The following is a 17,825-nucleotide window of genomic DNA, read 5'->3' on the forward strand; positions in this document are numbered from 1 at the left end:
GATGTGAAAGGACAAAAATAATACAATACAATACACCACACCACACCACACCACACCACACCACACCACACCACACCAGGACTGGGGCGCCTGGGTGGCTTTGTTAGTTAAGCACCTGCCTTCAGCTCAGGTCATGATCCCAGAGTCCTGGGATTGAGCTTCCCCACTGCTCATCAGGAAGTCTGCTTCTCTCCCTTGCTCATGCTCTCTCAGTCTCTGTCAAATAAATAAATAAAATCTAAAATATAATATGCCAGGATTAGGATTTAAATATATTTTTTGACTTTTTTTATTTTTTTATTTCTTGACATTTAATGGTAGAATTAGTTTCTAGTTTAGGAAATGAATACCCAAAACACATTAGATTACTGGTGTTATGAGTCAAGCATAAGAGCAATGTTCCTGATGTTTCTTATTGTAATTAGAGGGTAGGACAAACATTTGATTATTTGGATTGATTAGTGTATACATTCATAATTATTTATTTATTTATTTTTTAAATTTTTTCATAATAATTTTTTTTAACCAGGAAGGGACGATAGGACCTGAAGTATAATTAAATCTATAGTATCAGCTATATCTCTTAAGTTTTATACCCATTGGACAGTTTGTTTGTTTGTTTTAAATAAGCCCTGCATGGAGTCCAAGTTGGGGCTTGATCATGACCCTGAGATCAAGACTCAGATGCTTAACCGACTGAGCCACCCAGGCACCCCAGACAGTGATCATTTTTATTTTTGGCTTAGAATGAGGTTTTCAACCTTGGCAGTAATGACATTTAGAACCAGATAATTCTTGCTATAAGAGACTGTGCTGTGCTTTATGAGATGTTTAGCAACACCTCTCCAGATAGAGCAACCCAACTGTCTCCAGACATTGCCAAATGGCCCTGGGGGTGGAAAGAGAGCAAAATCACCATACACACCCCGGTTGAGAATCACTGGCTTAAACTACATGTAATAACAATTGAAGTTCCAGAGTTTTCTTTCCCATTTCACTATAATGTTGTAGAAATTAAATCTCTAGAACAGATGAGATACTCTTCAGTGGCCTAAAGCTTACAAAATCTTACACACATTTTGACCTATTCAAATGGCTTTATGCAGAGAAAATGACAACACACTTCAGCTAACCTCATATTCCATTTGTTTTCATGACCTTTTTAAATGTTAGCTGTGGGAATGGTACAAGGGTTAGACCCTTCTAGTCTTCCAAGTATTGGATCATCACCTAGATCTGCTATGGATGGCTATTCATGGAAATTCTAGTTTGCATAATTGCATTCTATGTGGGTCCTTTTTAAACTATTTACCAATAACAGTTTCCTGAAGGACTCATGTGCTGAGTCAGCAGGGAACAGGTACAGGTCATATCTTATCTCAGAAGCTGTGGCTCCTCCTTTGGTCCTCCATTTTGTAGAAGTCTTGTAATCTTCCCACTGAGAGATGTTACGTAGAATGTTTTATAGCACCACCTCACAATGGCTGCTGCAAAGAGTAGTTTTTGTTCTCTTCTGGCTAGCATTTAATTGCAGAGCTCTTTAATATCTGTGGCACTTTCCCCGCCACGTATGGGCAGTACATGGCAGAGTGCCCGGTAAGACATGTGAGCATCAAATAGTAGCCAGCATGTCAGGTGTGTGTTTCTGAGGCTTCCCCTAGCTGGCGTACATTTTGTATGGTATAAATTCTCAAGATTGTGGGGGACAGCAAAGATAATTACTAAGGTATCAGTGTTAATTACCCTAGGTAATTACCAGGCATCAGGGGACACATGAAACTATGAAGTGCCCTTGTTTGCAATAGAACCCCTGCCTCATTTAAGGGCAGGGAAATGATTAGTGCATAAGTTTTAGCAGCCACCCTGATTGTATGCTGTCTCTCAGAGCTCACCCAGCCCTTTCCTTTTTTTTTTTTTTTTTTTTTTTAAGATTTTATTTATTCATGAGAGACACAGAGAGAGAGAGAGGCAGAGACACAGGCAGAGGGAGAAGCAGGCTCCATTCAGGGAGCCTGATGCAGGACTTGATCATGGCACTCTAGAATCATGCCCTGAACCAAAGGCAGATGCTCAACCTCTGAGCCACCCAGGCATCCCATCACTCAACTCTTTCCTATCTTAGCTGTTCAGTAAACCAGACCAAGGAGACAATGCTCCTTCAGTGCATACAATGCTCCCAACACTTTACACTGATACCTCATTCAGTTCCCACTACTGTTTGAGACCATTGGCAGAACCCCTATTTTACAGATGAGGTCATGCCTCCATTGTAATATTATGGACATTAAGTGATTTGCTCAGATTGGCTCCTATACTAAAGGCAGTAATAGGGGATTCAAACCCAGATCTGCTGACAGACCTGGCTTCCTTCACAGTTGCTTCTGAGTTGTTAGGATTTAGGTCTTCTAGTGGCCCTTTACACATGCTAATTACTTCTGACTGCCTGGTAGAGAGCAGCTAGCTTTGGTGGGAGCAGGGCCTGGAGGTAGGGACATACTAACCCTCCTCTTCTGGGTTTGAACTTAGAGACCAGCCATTTAATGGGGTAGAGTGCTAAAGGTTCAGATTCCTGGGCTTCCTCATGTGAGTTATTTTGTATCCAGGGAGGGAATTTTTTTTTTAAAGATAATATTTACCAGGTAATCATTCCAGATATTAAAAATAGATTAAAATTACAATTTTTTTTGTTTTTTTTTTTTACAATTTGATTTAAAGTCTTTCAGTTAGAATGTGAGAAAACCTTAGCTATTATTTAGGGTGAGTAGGTTGTTAAAGTGTGTTGTGAAAGACTAATTGTTCTTATCCAAGTATTTAACCCCTCTCCACTCTTCACTTCCTTATGCAACCAAAGTGTAATCCCCCTTGAAGGATTTTATGAATACCTTGGGTAGTTTTTGAAATCGAAGTTCCTGATGGTATTTGTGTAGGTATTGTAAGTCTAGATTAGTAGTACTCAACCCTGGGCAGTTTTGCTTCTCAAGGGATGCTTGGCAATGTCTGGAGACATTTTGGCTGTTACAAGTAGTGGGCTGCTACTGGAATCCACTGGGTGGATTTCCTAAAACTTCTTGCAAGCATCATCAGGGATATTTCTGAACATCCTCCAGTAAACAAGACCGCTCCTTACAAGAGAATTATCCAACCTAAAATGTCAGTGGTGCGGAGGTTGAGAGTCTGAGTCTAGAGAATAATTATGGACGGGCACAAAAGTACCTGTTCCATCTCCTTAACCTTTCACAAAGCTCTCTGATGCTCTGCAAACTTAGGTGTCCTCTGGATAAATAGTCCACAGCTGTCCCACCTTATTCATTCATCACACCTTACCCAGCCTTAATTTGTAAATTGAAGGAACTGCTGGTATCTTGATCATATTAAGAAAGAACTGGGCCCCATGTCCATATATGTCACATGTATTGTTTTGCTGTCTTGCCCTCACTTGATGATTCTGTGTGTGCATTTTTGTCTTCACAGACTTTCAACCAACATGTCATTCCTCTAAATAAGATTTCCTCTTAATCAGTGTCTGCAATTATGATCCAAAGGACTTTGATATTGTTTTTTGTATTCTTGATTGTATCTACATTTCATTTCAAAAAAACAAATGTTTTACATTTCAAGCTTGTCCATCAGCGATTTCTTGTTGAATGATCTCTGTTAATGCCATAGCTACTCAGAGTAAAAGATCAATTAGATGTTGTGGTATCAATTTATCAATTTGTTGAAGATAAACCTATATAAATACATGCTGTGTGCTCCATGTGTGCACACAGCATGTGTAAGGTTTCCATAGAGCCTGTGTCTTCCTCACAGCAGCTCTTGTGATTTGAAGGCAGGGCTGCAAGCAGGTGAGAGTGGGGCCCAGGCGGGAGCTTCCTGGCCTTGCACCTCAAGTGACCTTGCACCGTGTGGCCTGCATTCTGGCCTTCAGTGATTCTGCAGATTTGCTCTTGCCTTTGCAGGGTGTTCTGAAATGTACCTGCAGGTTTTTAATTTATGGAGGTAATGAGTGTCAACACCAAGGTTAATGCCATTGAAGGAATTACTTATACTTCTAATGAGGAGGGAGCACCCCACAACACACAGGGCTACTGGAAAAGCACCAGGGTTTGTCAGGAGGCAAAAAGGAGCTACGGGGAAAGCATGGTTGGGAGCCTTTATTGGGGTTTCCACAGGAAGGCAGAGTAGGGCAGGGTAAATGACTTAAGACTGCTAGTTTGAATGTCAGTGTGGGCTTGGGACGTCAGCCTGAGGTCTCTGTCTGATACCTGGTCCTAGGCTGATAGAGGGCTGGGAAATAATGGCTTGGTATGTAAGCTAGATAAAAGGAGTACTTAGCTTGCATATGAAAGGCATATTCCCAAGGTCTTCCCTATCTTTGGGTGCGGGGTGGTTTAGCCAGCCCTGGGAGAGGCTGGATCTCCTCAGGTCTATAAGGCCTCCAAGAGGTCATGTGTATAAGGAATAGGAGGGGGGGAAAAACACCACTAATTAAATGCACAAAGAACTTGGAAATAATCAGGTCCAAAGGAACTGACATAACAGTAACTAAACCCACAAGACTGACATCTAATCCAGAATATGAGTAATTTTTTTTTCTCAGAAAGATTTGGTCATGGGAATATTAAGAATATTTATTAAGAATATTTCTCCCATGACCAAATCTTCAAGTCTGTCCTCTGGAACATCAGCTGAATGATGATATCAGAATAATTAGGAAGGCTGGTTAGAATTTTTTTTTTAAGATTTTATTTATTTATTTGAAAGAGACAGTGAGAGCATGAGCAGGAGGAGGGGGAGAGGCAGAGGTAGAGGAAGAAGCAGACTCCCTCCTGAGCAGGGAGCCTGATGTGGGCTCCATCCCAGGACACAGAATCATTACCTGAGTCGAAGGCAGATGCTTAACCCACTGAGCCACCCAGCACCCCTAGGCAGAATTATTTCAAAACTAGGCTGGGTTATCAGGACAAAGAGAGACCTAGAGTACCTATGTTATGCTAAAGTCTGGCAAATCACTTCTGAATTCCAGCAAGAACACTCTTCAGTGTCCCCCTCTTTGTCTTCTCTGCCTCAGTGCTGCTGCTGATCCTCCCACCAGGGCTCAAGCAGTTACCAGTTTGCAGCTACTGAAACTGTAGTCATGGACTCGAACTCTAGAACCATAGTCTTGCTTCCCTTAGGCTGACACACAGATCACTTTGCTGGGAATTGTGAGTGTCCCCAAACTCTTAGGTGATGCACTTTCACAGATGGTTAGTTGTAGCACTTCTGTGTGGAGTTTTATACACGCAGCTCTCAGAAGTTCCCAAGAATTTTCCATGTCTTAGGTAAGCAGCTCTCTCACCCCACCAGGGAGTACATAGAAAAAATATTGCAAGGAAAGAACCCTTGAAAGGTCTCATTTTAGCCCCAGTAATGCTTTAAACTGATTATGTGACCTTCCTAAACCTCTGTTTTCTTTGTTGTAAAATGAAAGGTTGGGGTTCGTGACCCCTGAGGTCTTCCCCAGCACTGGCTTGCTCTGAGAATGATTACATTTGTCACAATATGGGGTTTGCTTCACTACAGTAGCAAAACATCACACATGCAACTTATTATCATTGTCTTTTGATTTTCTTGAGTTTTTCAGCCTCATTTGGGGAAACCTCAGTAGCTGCTCGCACAATGATACTGTGTCCTGTCACATAATTTCAGGGGACAGTACATTGTGCTGGCACAGACTCAGTGCTCATAATCAAGATTATATGTTCTGCTTCCTGTGACTTTTTTGTGGCTTCTGGGGAAAAAATGCAGATGCTTTTCAATTATTCTGAGGGAATTTTGATTAACCCCCTGGGTAGACTTCTTTGTACCACCTGCCATGGAGAAGCAAGTTTTATTGAACAGAAGGTATAGAATTGAATTGCTCATATTTGTTTTCTTTCTGGTGCCTATAGCGTTATTTCAAACTAAAGCATTTTAATAAATATTTAATAAATATCTGTATAAAATAGGTTGAAACTGTTAGAAACTAAAGCTCTTTTGTTCTTCAATTTCAAATGCAAATAAGCTAATTGACTTTTAAGTAGAATCTTCAAATTAGAGGCTCATTTTTCCTTTACGTATGTACAAAGTAGTTATTTTTGACTGAGATAGTGTCCTGCTTACTTCATAATTCCAAGTATTAGCCCTTGGAAACAATTGTTTAGGTTTTTTGCAGTGTCACTATTTTTGTGTTTCTTGTAGCTATTTTGCATGTTTACTACTTCTCTTTGCATTCCCATTTTTACCTTTTGCCTCTGGTCAGAAGATGTCAAGTTCTCCATTCATAGAGCATTTTAAATGGCTGACTGTCAGGCCTTTTAAAAAAAGTTTTATTGAAGGGCACCTGGCTGGCTCACTTGGTAGAGCATTTGATTCTTGATTTTGGGGTTGGGAGTTTGAGCCCCATGTTGGGTATGGAGTTGATGTAAAAAAAAAAAAAAGTTTTATTGGGACGCCTGGGTAGCTCAGCGGTTGAGCATCTGCCTTTGCTCAGGGCCTGATCCCAAATCCTGGGATCAAGTCCCACATCAGGCTCCTTGCATGGGAGCCTGCTTCTCCTCCCTCTGCCTGTGTCTCTGCCTCTCTCTCTCTGTCTCTCATGAATAAATAAAATCTTAAAAAAACGTTTTACTGAGATATAATTCACATTCTACACAAGTTACCCATTTAATGTGTAGAATTCAGTGGTTTTTAGTGTGTTCACAGGGCTGTGCAACTCTTAGTCCATTTGAGAGCATTTCGTCACTCCAAAAAGAAGCCCCTTTCCCTTTAGGAGTTAATACCCTATTCTCCTTCAGCCCTGCCAGCCCCTGGCAGCCACTAATCTTTCTACCTGTATATGTTTGCTTATTCTGGACATTGTGTATAAACAAAACCATTTATGTGATCTTTTGTGACTGGCTTCTTTCACTTGGCATCATATTCTCAATGATTCATCTCTCTTATACCTTCAGTAGTTCATTCACTCTTTGCTGAATAACGTTCCAGTGTATGCATATATCACAGTTTGCTTATCTATTCCTCAGGATGGATGTTGAATTGTTTGTTTTTTTAGCTATTATAAATAATATCGCTGTGAACATGCCTATACATGTTTTTGTGGGACATATGTCTTCATTTTTCTTGAGTGAATATCTATAAGGGAATTTTGAGTCATATGGCAGCTCTATGTTTAAGTTCTTTTTGAGGAACTGCCAGGCTGTTTTCTGAAGCACCTGCACCATCTTACATTCCCACCAGCAATATGTGAATCATTTATTTTCTCCACATCCTTGCCAGCATGTCTCTATCGTTTTTATTATTGAGGTATAATTGACAGCACTGTGCTTGGTTCAGGGATTCGGTATTTGTATGTATTGTGAAATGATCACCGTAAGTCTAGTTAACATCCGATGTCTATATCTTTTTGATTTCTAGCCACCTAGCAGGTGTAAAGATAGGACTTGTTTTTAAATACTCTCTACGTAGGATTCCTTCTATTCTCTAGAGATCCTAATTCAAAAACAGCCCAAATGGCATATTATTGTGTTTTGTTTTTTAAAACAAACTTAACCCTAATGAAACAACAAAGCACATGCATTTTAATTATTGTGTATTTCCTATTGCATTGTTGTCTCTTCCTTCTGCAAATAAAATGTTTTTGATATTAAGCAGTTCCTTTCATTTCCCTAGGCTTTTTTTTTTTTTTTTTTTTAATGGTAGCACATACTGTGCAGGAAGGTCATTACACTGAGAGGAAAAAAGAATAATCAGCCTTGAAGAGAAAGTTAATGCTGTTTGTATAATTTTTAAATAGGTATCTTGTAACATTTTGAGATTTAAACCAACTAATAATATTTTTTGCACATTACTGGGCAGTTTGTTTTTGTTGCCTGTGAATTGATATTTTGCTTTGGGAACTATGATAGTGAAAATATCAAGCTTCAAATACTTTGATTCCTTAGTCATTTAATTCCTTAGTCATTTAGGTAGTAATTCTGTTCTGCAGACCACCTACAAGTGTTTGTAAGGGATATAATAACTGACACTGTATTTAATTAGCACTAATATTGTGTAGAAGGAAAAACATATTAAGTATCTTTATGAGTCACTAGTTCAAAATTAGCAGAAACTAGGAAGGGAAAGTCCTTGTCTGCACTTTTATTTTGCCTAGCCATGGAAGTTTGTGACTCGTTTGTTCATTTGTTCCTTCATTCATTCATTCAACAAGTATTTGTTGGGTTCATATTATGTGCCAAATAATGTTCCACATCCTGGGGAAAAGGACTAATTGATATAGGACAGAGTATAAATCACAAATAAATATCCAGAAGCAACCAGCTAATGTATATAAATATACAACAAGCTGATGTAATAAATACGGACCTTCCTCTGTTTAGGACGGGGTTATGTGCTGATAAACACATAATCCTTGAAAATGCACTTAATACACCTAACCTTCTGAACACCATAGCTTTGTCTGTTCTATATTAAATTAGCTCAGAACGCTTACATTAACCTGCATTTGGGCAAAATCATCTAACACAAGGTTTGTTTTATAATAAAGTATTGAATATCTTATGTAATTTATTTAATGCTGTACTGAAAGTGAAAGACAGAGTGGCCATATGGGTGCAGAAGGGTTGTCAGCATATGGTTGTTTACCCCTGTGATTGTATGATGGATAGAAGCTGTGCTGCCACTGCCTTGCATCACCAGAGAGGATCATACTGCCTTGTAGTAGCCTGGGAAAGATCCAAATTCAGATTTGAAGTGTGGTTTCTACTGTATGCATATATACTTTCGAGCCATCATAAATCATATGGGACCCTTATAGGTCAGGGACTGTCTGTATAAATTCATATGCCCACAGAATCACCTTTCTTGGGTTCTCATGGCAAAACGAAGGACACCAAGGTCAGTTCTCAGTTCCCGGTTTGAGGGTCAGGGCAGGGAAGTTTAAAGGGGGAAGGTGAAAGTTCAATTCTTAAGTTTTTCCCTTTCTTCTCCCTTTTTAAAGTAAAAGCCATTTTTTGGTTTTGTGGTCTTGTCTCTTTCCACAGATGTAAAGATCTTTCTTCCTTTCTTGAATTTCTTCTGGGTTTTATAGTTATTACTTCAATTATGTATTTCCCACCTGTTTGTATATAGAAAGCAATTTACTTGTTGAGGTCCTGCATATGGGAGGTTGGGGAGGATGCAGGAAACCCCTCTATTTTCCACTTCATTTTGCTTAAACCTAAAAAACTTCTAAAACATAAAGTATTTTTAAAAAATGTAATTTGCAGAGCAATGCCTAAAGACACCTGCTCTAAAGTCAGGCAGATGCTTATTTATTGGCTGTTTGATCTTAGCCTTATTTACTTTCTCTAAACCCAGTTTACTGGTTTGTCAAATGAGAACAATAATTCCATCTATTGTGAGAATTAAGTGAGAGAATGTGCATGTACCACTTAAATAATCCTTGGCACAAAGCAGTCACTCAATAAATATAACCAGCACTGTAGAAATATATTTTACACCAAGGACTAAACATTTATTCATCTTTATGAGAGGATCCTGGGAACTTTCTGCCATGGTGGTTTCCTAAGAACAACTACTGTAGATCTAGAAACTTTAACTCAGTGTGACTTGCTCTATTTCTTCATTGTATTATGAACATTTCTGTACCACTCTGTCTTTTCCCCTGAAATATCTAACTTGTGGATGCCTCAGATAAGCTGTCAGTGGGGCAGAGCCTTCCTGCAATAGGCCTGGTAGAAAACGGAGGTGGCCTTGGTGGAGCCCAGGGGAGGAAAGATGGGGGCGAGGCAGTGAAGAGGAAGGCAGAAACTGGAGGGGATGCAGAGGCAAAGGAGAGTTTGTGCTCTTACTGAGAATGACTTAAGCTTGTTTTTAGGCTGAAGACAAGGAGCCAAAAGAGAGGAAAAAAAGAGTATGGTTGATGAAGCAGAGTCATAATTGATGAAGGAAGGAGTAAAGAATAGGCCAAGGGTTCAAGTGCAGTGTCTAGTGCCAAACAGGACTAGAGCTAAGGGGGTGGAGCTAAGGATGGGTGCAAATCGAGAAAAGTTGGTAGGGTTGTAGGCTATCTATGGAGCCCAGGGGGCTTTTTTCTTTGTAAAAATGTCCATCCATTCAGTAATAGTTATTCTGTTGACATAACAGACTTTTCTATTTCAAAAGACCAGTGTGAGCACAAATTTATTTCATCTTACACTCTTTAGAATGAAAATTCATATTATTTTTAAAGCCAGATACCTTGGGTGCTATTATATGTTTATTATCTAATGTTTTTAATAAAGAAATTAACAACAACAAAAAAAGTGACCAAATTATCCAAGTTTGACTTTATGCTACCATGATACTTGCCTTACTCAACACTCAATGTCCCTGAAGGTCAGCAAGAGAGGAATCTGCCCTAGACTGGTCTTTTCCTGCATTCATCACTTAAAAAAAAAAAAAGAAAGAAAGAAAGAAAGAAAGAACAGTGAGAACAAGCCATCTTTTACTTTTATAATTTTTAATCCATCATTAAAAGTACAACTTGCTTTATGATCTAAAGAAATATCTAAGTCTTTATATTAGGAACAAAAGTGAGCCTTTCAGGAAAAAGGGAGGAGAGCTTAATATGCATTAGCCCTTTGAAGTATTTCTAGATTTTGAAAAGCTTCCCGCCGTTCCCAGCCACATTGAGAGAGACCCAGCTGTATGTCCAGCAATGACACTGTCCTTTCTCTTATCGGCACATACCAAGCTAGAGAGTGGGCCTTTTGGGAGCTAGCCAGGCTTCTGCCATCAGTGATGTGTTACCAGGGCAGTTGGCCCATTGGGAGTTTCCCTTCTCATTATACTTCTGGGGGAAGACTCTTAAGTTAATGATTGATTTGGAAAAATAAACCATATCACCCTTTGCTCTTCTTTGGAACATTTCTTTAAAACTTGACTGTCACTGGTGGATGCAGGGAACTTTATGGAGTGAAAAGTGGAAGAATGCTGGCTGAAGTAAGGCCTATCAGTCTAGGGCTGTGAAGTAGGGGTTGCAATAGATAAGTTTGCTTTTAAAAATAAGAAGTGACATCATATCATTTGAATTCTTGCCATTTTTATTCATTTGGTTTCATTTCTTGTAACCTAGTTTTCAAATGTAGAGAAGTTGCTGAACTTTATATAGCAACTTCTTGATAAGCATGCTTTCTTGTGTGGTGGAAAGTGATGGGTTGGTGTCTCTTTTTAATGCTCTTTCTATTCATGGACATTTTTGCCAGAAGGAGTGCTTGGTGCCAGCTAGTTTCATAGATGGGGGGAAAACAATCCGGGTTTCAGTTTCACAAGAGGAAAAACAAAACCTAAGAGGAAAAGGAAACAATTCGTTAGCAGTGGACCACTGTGCAGAGGAGGATAACCTGCCTTCAAAGATTTTTGTTTCGAGCACTAATATAATGTTTAATAAATAGTTTACTTCAAAGGACCTCACTACAAGAAAGTAGGCAGCTTTCCTGCTATTCTTGTTCTCTGGTTCAATTTTACTATAAGTAGCTCATATCCGGTCCTCTGTGGTCTCAGGTGGTCATTTGTGTTTATGATACTAATGTTGAAACGCTAGGAATTGGGGCCCTATTTTAAGTCAATGGCAAGTATGCAGTGTTCTACAGGAACTGAGTGAGGCCCTCCTGAAACCCTTGACCCATCTTAAGGAAAGTGCTCAGATGCTGTAAGAGGTGTGTGTGGGATTATGTCCTCCAAAAATAGAAGACGACTAAGGAATAGAGAAACCCATCAACAGGCACCTAAAGTTTTTGATGTATTGTGAGGACGCCTGTGTTCTCATTCTAAACATCTAAACAATATGTGTGTTTAGAGTCCTTGAGATGAAAGCCGGGGGTTACAAAGATCACTGAAGATGTTTGAATTTTTTTCTTCCTGTGGATATATTTGGCATATGTAGACTTTGAGAGTCCATTATTAATATCAGTTTCTTCCAGATAGTACCAGATAATCAGGTAGACAGATGTAACTTGGAAGAAACTGATGGAACTTATAAAGCAACCATTATTTTTTTTCTACTATGAATATTAACCCAGTAGTGTATTGGGTCTGAGTGGAGCCTGGTTATATCCATTTTTAAATGGCTTTCCTGTGATTCTGGTGAATACCTCATAAAACCACTATTGTAAACTTGTTAGGTACAGTTTTGTTTTGCGTATTTTTTGTTGCCAACTGTTTGATGAAGTTAAGGACCTAGGGCCATCCTAAGAAACCCAGGCTTAAGATATTTTCATACCCGCTTATGCCTCCTATTCCTATTCCTCTCATTCTCTCTCTATTCAGAACCAAAGAGACAGCATCACTCTAAGATCCAGGAGCCAAAGCAGAGAGCTTGAGGAGTGAAGGGGGGAAAAGGGAACAAGTGGGTATCTCACCCCATTGCTTTCATGATAGTGGAAAGGTTTTTATGGATTGGACCTGTGTTTCTATATTAGCCACATTGTTCTTTAAAGCACTGGCTAGGGATCCCTGGGTGGCACAGCGGTTTAGCGCCTGCCTTTGGCCCAGGGCGTGATCCTGGAGACCCGGGATCGAATCCCACGTCGGGCTCCCTGCATGGGGCCTGCTTCTCCCTCTGCCTGTGTCTCTGCCTCTCTCTCTCTCTCTGTGTGTGTGTGACTATCATAAATAAATAAAAATTAAAAAAAAATAAATAAAGCACTGGCTAGTAGAGCCACCTCTTTTTCTCCCACTCTTTGTATTCTTGAATATTTACCCAGAATGAACTCACTGTGGCAGCTCTGATGGGGCGTGGAGGTGCATTATCAGTTCTGGTTGTTGTTTCTGAGACCCATATTGAACTTGAACACAGATAACCTTATTTCACAGCCATTTACATATCAAGTCATGTGTACCAAGCATTTCTAGGGTTTAGGTATCATATGGGTCAATTCTTTTTGAGTAATCAATTCACACCAACATTCAGCATGAGTAACTTGTAAGAGAAGTTTCTCCAAGAGAATTATATATACTATTCTTTGACTTGACCATCCCAACTCTGGAATTAATCATAAGGGATTGTTTTAGTTAGGTTCTTTTGCATGTGGGAGATTCACTCAAGTTTCTTAAACGTATTACCAGGATATGTGTACAGACACCTTTGGGAAAGGCCAATTGTCCAGGCCCTAGAGAATGCATTAACTGGAGGTTTTCTGAGCCCTGGGTAGCTCTGATCATAATGATAAGACTAATTATAAGAGCTAACATGTATTGAGTGCTCAATATATTTGAAGCTTTTTAGTTTATCTTCTCATTTAATCTTTGATGAGATAAATACTGTTATTATTCATGTTTTTGAGATGAATTAAGATGCACAGACACTAAGTAGTCTTCCCAGGGTCATGTCGCCAGAATCAGAAATCCAGCTTTACCCTTGAGGTCTCTGACAGCAAAGCTGTGATTAGAAGCCCAACAAGAGCAACTCCTGGACCCTCCTCACTCTTGTGCACCCCCACTAACATGACTGTCTCTGCAGGGGTCGGCCTGCATCCATCCATGGCTTTCACTTCTGCTGGGTACAGTTTCTGTCTTGTAACTGAGGACTACGTATGGCAGATTGACACATGCCATAGCCTCCTCAGCCATTCTCCAAATCATGCTATTCCTGGAATCTGCCTCATCCTGAGATAGAGACTCAAACTAGCCCATCTTATTGTGTCTCACCTAGATGTGTAGTGGATTACAGAGGTCCCACCAGCCCAGGGACAGGTGATAGGGCTCACATTGCCACCTAGGAAAACTTGGATGGGACAAGTACTCAGACTGAAGTCTACCATGGGAACTGATTGGACGAGTTCCCGAAAATATGTCTGTGATATTCATCACAGTGTTGTTTATATTAGCAAAATAATTAGAGACTACCAGCCTGTCCATCAACAGGGGTTTGATTAAAGAAATCAAGGCATTCCATATGGTAGACCATTAATATGCAGCCATTAAAATTAAGATTAGGTCAGTGTTTATTAACATGCAAAGATGCAATATGAACTACACTGACATGAAAAAATAAAGGTTAAAGTGATATATATAGGACACTATTTTATTTAAAAGATGCAAACTTAGAAAGTGGAATCCAGGAATATTAATAGTTGCTTAATTTGAGTAGAATCTTCTTCATGCTCTTCTGCTAACATCTGATTTTTTTTTAAAGATTTATTTATTTATTTGAGAGAGAGAGTTTGTGTGGGAAGGAGCAGAGGGAGAGAATCTTCAGGCACACTCCCCTCTGACTGCAAAGCTGGACATGGGGCTTGATCCTGTGACCCTGAGAATGTGACCCTAGCTGAAATCAAGAGTCGGATGCTCAACCAGCTAAGGCACTCAGGAACCCCAATATCTGATTTTTTAAAAATTTTATTTATTTATTCATGAGACAGAGAGAGAGAGAGAGAGAGAGGCAGAGACACAGGCAGAGGGAGAAGCAGGCTCCATGCAAGGAGCCCGACGTGGGACTCGATCCTGGGACTCCAGGATCTTGCCCTAGGATGAAGGCAGGCGCTGAACCACTGAGCCACCCAGGGATCCCCCAATATCTGATTTTTTAATAATGAACATACATTACATATATATTCAGCAGCATATTTGCAAAACATACCAAGGCACTAATTAAAAGTAGCTAAAATGGGGATGCCTGGGTGGCTCAGTGGTTGAGTGTCTGCCTTCCACTCAGGGCGTGGTCCCCAGTCCTGGATTGAGTCAACATCGGGCTCCCCTCCAGGAGGAGCCTGCTTCTCCCTCTGCCTAGGTCTTTGCCTCTCTTTCACTTTCTCTCATGAATAAATGGATAAAATCTTTAAAAATATAGAATATTTTATAATATAAAATAACTAGCTAAAATGGAAAGTATTAATTATTAAGGAGAGAACAGAGTAAGACATAGGGGCTACCAACCAAAGAATAACTTTTACCTGTATTCTACAACAAATTAGGTAATCACACGAGGGGACTTAATAATAGAGCAGCATTATAACTCAGGAGCTGAAACAAGAAAATTATATTTCTTTAATAGGTTAACACCCCAGATTTCTGGAGGCATCTCCCCATGGATTTTTTTTTTAACTTGGAATAACTGGAAAAAACTTGAAAATCACTAAACAGTTGTTATTTAAGTTCATGACTTCAATTTTATTAACTCTCAATTTACATAGAATTCTAAGAATTAGCTAATTCTAATAATTTACAGCCAGTTCTAAGAATAAGTGGATCTCTGTGTGTGTATTTAGGACAATTTTGCCAACCAATGTGAATGGTAATGCTTCAAAAAATATATTCTATTTTAGATAATTTGGGAAATGGTCGGTTAAATAATTTTTTAAGGTAACCTCTACTCCCAACATGGAGTCCATACTCATTGACTCCAAAATCAAGAGTTGCATGTTGTACCAGGTGCCCCTAAACAATGTTGCTATTGTTGTTTTTAATTTTTTTTTTTTTACTTTAGAACTTCTTAGTCTTTACTAGAATTACATTCATTTTTGAATCTTCAGGAGGGAATATGGAATGCAGTAGTCTCAAATTTATTTTGACCACTGATTTTCTTTTTTTCACTGAGTACTTATTAGCTTTTCCCAGAACTCGTTTTGTAGACTTAATATAGGAGATACTGCCTTGGGAACTTTTAGTTTTTGTTTTTATTTATTTTTAAGTAATCTTTACCCCTCTGACATGGGACTTGAACTCACAATCCTAAGACCAAGAGTTGCATGCTCTTTTGAATGAGTCTGCAGGTGCCCAATGCCTTGGGACCTCTTAAACTAGGAGTTAGAAAGAAGCAGGATGGTGTAGATGACTCAGAAACAGAAATAATAGCCGAAATGCCAATGATTTGGAAGAAGACCTCCAAAAAAAAAAAAAAAAAAAATCCCCTACAAAACTGTAATCTTAGAGGAAGGATTGTAGCATGTCACTTACTAGCATGTCTGAACTAGAATAAGCTAATGTTCTCTATATTGTACCTCTATAAAGAGTACTTATATATTTTAAAAAGGTGACCCCATGCAGTTGTTTCAAATACATAGGTAGTTTTGAAATATAGTTATTATTTAAAAAAAACACACTGATTTACTTAATGATTTTATAGATTTAAAAAATACTTGTAAGAAGCAAAAACTCTCTGACTTAACATACAATATGCAAGTTAACATAAACTCTAAGTTAACAGTATGATCTGTGAAACCCAAAAGATAGATTCTCTATCTGCGCTTTGTAGAAAAAGTGTGTCTACCTCTGCCCTGGATGATCAGTTGTAGCTGGTTGATGTGCAGACTAATTTTACCTTTTTTAGTACATACACACAGGTGTGTGTATATGTGTGCACATATGTATATTCTAAAATATCGTAAAATGTCAAGTGTTTCAAATAACATTGTTAACCAAGGGTGGATAGAAATGCCAGCCAAACTTATTCATTGTATTTACTGTGTCAAGAACAAAAGGCACTGGATAATTGAGAAGACCCTTTTATTCAGGCTATTGCAAGAGAGAGAATGTTTATTAATGAGGGATGTCTTAAAGAAAAGGAAGGGCTCGGGTTGCATAGAAGCAGATACACAGGGGAGTCCTCATGAGTTTAATGGGGTTTATGAGGAGAAGAAGATAGTAAATGTTATCTAAATCGTGTGGGGAGAGTGGCTCTTTGTCCTTAGTCATTTACTGGACACGAGAGTGGGAGGGATCTGTAACCATTTCTGTTTTCTGGGAGCACAGCGCTCAGGGAAGGTTCAGCATTGTCAGTTGTCCACAAAATCAGTACTGTTAAATACAGACTAGTATATAGTTCTGGCACTGAAATGTAGTTGTTTGCTAAGGTTCTATCCAGGGCCATGTCTGGCTCTTCTTGTGTTTTGTCTTGCATCGCTTCTCTTGCCTGTATGCTAATCAGTACAGTTTGTGATGAGTCATTCTTTATTGAAATAGATGGCAATCAGGAGGACTACTATGAATTAGAACAAAAATCCACGTTTACTGTATTTTGAAAGGAAAGTAAGTGATTATGGTAAATGATTATGGAGCAATATAACTGGATTGGTTACATATCAGTTTGCCATTGATACATCACTCTGTGGGAAATTGTTTTTCCATATGTAAAATCTTCATAATAGGAATGATTGCCATAGTCCTAATTTACTTTTTGAATCAATTACAGGTTACAGCGCAGATCCCACTCAAGACATCAAGGCAGAATGTGACCCTCACACTTTAAAGGGAGATTAGTTCTTTTTAGAACATGTACAATTTGATAAATCTGTTTGAATGGCTTAAATGATAAGAGCCAATATCTGATCCTATGAACTAGGCACTCTTCTAAACATTTTTAGGTTTTACTGAGGTATGCTTCACAGACAGCAGTCTTCTGTGTAAGTTGCAATTCAGTGATTTGTAGTAAATTTATAGACTTGTGCAGCTGCTGCTACAGTTCAGTTGTCAAACATTTACTGTCACCCCAAAAGTTCCTTTCTGCCTGTTTGCAGCTGACCCCTGCCCCACTGCCAGCACCAGACAACTGCCGTGAACACTCATGTGTTCCTCACAGTGTCTTTTAAGATAGTTTACCATTACTCCCTCTCTTTTCCTGGTGAAGAAAGTGAGACAATGGGAGCACAGGGGCAGTGGATTCAAACATGAGCCCTTTTAGTCACTACACATCAGAGCCAGCATCCTGATCCCCTGAAGGGCTCATGAGAGCATAGACAGCTGGGCCCCCTTTCTTAAATCTTGGCTGGGGCCTGAAAATCAGCTCTTCTAAACAAGTTCCCATTGATGCTGCTAGTCAGGGGACC

At 39.3% G+C, this 17,825-nt stretch overlaps 1 protein-coding gene across 4 annotated transcripts in view; it reads left to right on the forward strand.

Annotated features, from left to right (window-relative positions):
• The window catches only part of PCCA (propionyl-CoA carboxylase subunit alpha), a 462,094-nt gene that overhangs the window by 399,767 nt on the left and 44,502 nt on the right, over window positions 1-17,825 (forward strand). The window lies entirely within an intron of this gene.

The sequence above is a fragment of the Canis lupus genome, chromosome 22 (genome assembly GCF_003254725.2).
Source record: "Canis lupus dingo isolate Sandy chromosome 22, ASM325472v2, whole genome shotgun sequence".
NCBI lineage: Eukaryota > Metazoa > Chordata > Mammalia > Carnivora > Canidae > Canis > Canis lupus.